This window comes from Etheostoma spectabile, unplaced genomic scaffold, assembly GCF_008692095.1.
Source record: "Etheostoma spectabile isolate EspeVRDwgs_2016 unplaced genomic scaffold, UIUC_Espe_1.0 scaffold00569873, whole genome shotgun sequence".
In the NCBI taxonomy this organism is placed as follows: domain Eukaryota; kingdom Metazoa; phylum Chordata; class Actinopteri; order Perciformes; family Percidae; genus Etheostoma; species Etheostoma spectabile.
Window position 1 is genome coordinate 5,353 of NW_022605391.1, and position 2,148 is coordinate 7,500.

The 2,148-nt window shown below is 42.4% G+C and overlaps 1 pseudogene; it reads right to left on the reverse strand.

Moving 5' to 3' along the window:
- Nucleotides 1–580: 580 nt before the first annotated feature.
- LOC116685485 (DELTA-actitoxin-Oor1a-like) overlaps nt 581–2,148 on the reverse strand; it is a 3,570-nt pseudogene continuing 2,002 nt past the window's right edge.

Below are 2,148 nucleotides of genomic sequence, written 5' to 3' on the forward strand. Positions count from 1 at the left end.
AGGATTGTCTTGACTCAGTCTTGTCTCGGCCTCGACTAGACCTGGTCTTGGACTTGTCTTGGACTCGACTCAAACTCTAACCTTTTTGGACTCTGCCTTGTCTTGGACTCAACTAGTCCTGGTCTTGGACTCGACTAAGATGGTCTTTAGTTTTCCTTCCAAGTACACCTTATCGAGTCCAGTCAAGTCCAAGACCACCTTAGTCAAGTCCAAGACCACCTTAGTCGAGTCCAAAACAAGTCCAAGACCACCTCAGTCGAGTCCAAGACCACTTAGTCGAGTCCAAAACAAGTCCAAGACCACCTTAGTCGTCAAAACAAGTCCAAGACCACCTTAGTCGAGTCCAAGACCAAGAGACCAAGACAGGTTCCACTCACAGTAGATCCTTCGTCAGCATTTGCTAATAAAGAAATAAACTGGGAGCATGTTGCTGATCTTCAGTTTATTTTCTTTCAGACCGAGTGATTATATGAAGACACAGTTTAAACGAGTAAAACGATGTAACAGAGACTACTACAGAGTACTGCTATGACCATAGAGAAATTCTGAATCTTAAATCCTGAATCTTAAATCTTGAACAGTTATGCTCCATATTTCATTTGATGCACACCTGCACCTTGAGGACGGACGTGGCGCTGTCCGACATGGTGGCCCGGACGGTGACGCGCCCCCCTTTGTGAGCCAGACCGGTGTCTTTAGCCTTCCCTCGACGAACACCGCCTGCTGGTGCGTGCTGTAGCACATCTCGTCGAACAGGCTCTCATCGCACCTGGTGCCTGTCGAAGACCCCCACGGCGTACAGGTTGCAGTACTGGATGTAGTCGTAGGGGACGGAGAACAGGACCGCCACTTTCTCGAGACAGTCCTCCTTGGACTTGTTCTGGAGATCGTAGGTGAAGACGCCGACGGCCCCGCGTGCCGAGAAAGCCGTCTTGGTGAACAGAGCTCTGCTGGACTCAGACGGGCCGAGCGTCGGCGCCAGAGGACTTTTACAGAATCCACTTTGAACGTAAACCCTGGGACACAAGCAAGGAAAACCGGATTAAATGTCCAATTAAAGCTAGATTTGGAATATTTTCCAGGCTGTTGAAGCCATGTCTTAATTCTTTTCATGCTTCTTTAAAAAAAGCCAGATTCATTCCAACTCAAGGTGAGACAACACATACCCGGGTGGTCCCTCCGGTAATATCGGACCATTCTGGTGTAGGATTTTCATATTAAGGGCTTAAATGTCCAATTGAAGCTATATTTGAAATATTTCTTAGGTGTTAAAGCCATATTTGACTCTTTCAGGCTACTATTAAAAAAATGCTCCATTAAATATAGCTTTAATGTCCAATTAAAGCTATATTTGGAGTATTTTCCAGGCTGTTACAGACATTTTTTTAATTCTTTTTCATGCTTCTTTAAAAAAAGCCAGATTCATTCCAACTCAAGGTGAGACACACATATCCGTGTGTCACTACGGTATTATCGGACCATACTGGTGTAGGATTTTCAAACTAAAGGCTTAAATGTCCAATTAGAGCTATTTTTCCAGGCTGTTAAAGCCATATTTTTACTCTTTTTCCAGGCTACTATTAGAATAAATGGTCCTGTAAGCCAGGTTCATTCCAACTCAAGGTGAGACAACCATATCCGGTGTGTCACTCCGTAATATCGGACCATTCTGTGTAGATTTTCAACTAAAGGCTTAAATTTCAATTAAAGCTATTGTTTAGGCTGTTAAAGACATATCTTGAGTGTTTTTCATGCTACTATTGAAGTTAATCCTGTTAAGCCAGATTCCTTCCACTCAAGGTGAGACAACACATACCGGTGTGTCCCTCCGTAATATCGGACCATTCTGTGTGATTTTCAAACTAAAGGCTTAAATGTCCAATTAAAGCTACATTTGCAATTTTTTTCAAGCTGTTTAAATCATACTTTTACTCTTTTCATGCTACTATTAAAATGAATCCTCCTGTTAAGCCGATTCCTTCCAACTCAAGGTGAGACAACACATACCCGGTGTGTCACTACGGTAATATTATACCATTCTGGTGTAGGATTTTCAAACTAAAGGCTTAAATGTCCAATTAAAGCTATATTTTAAATAGTTTTCAAGATGTAAAAGCCATATTTTTGACTCTTTCAGCTTTATTCATA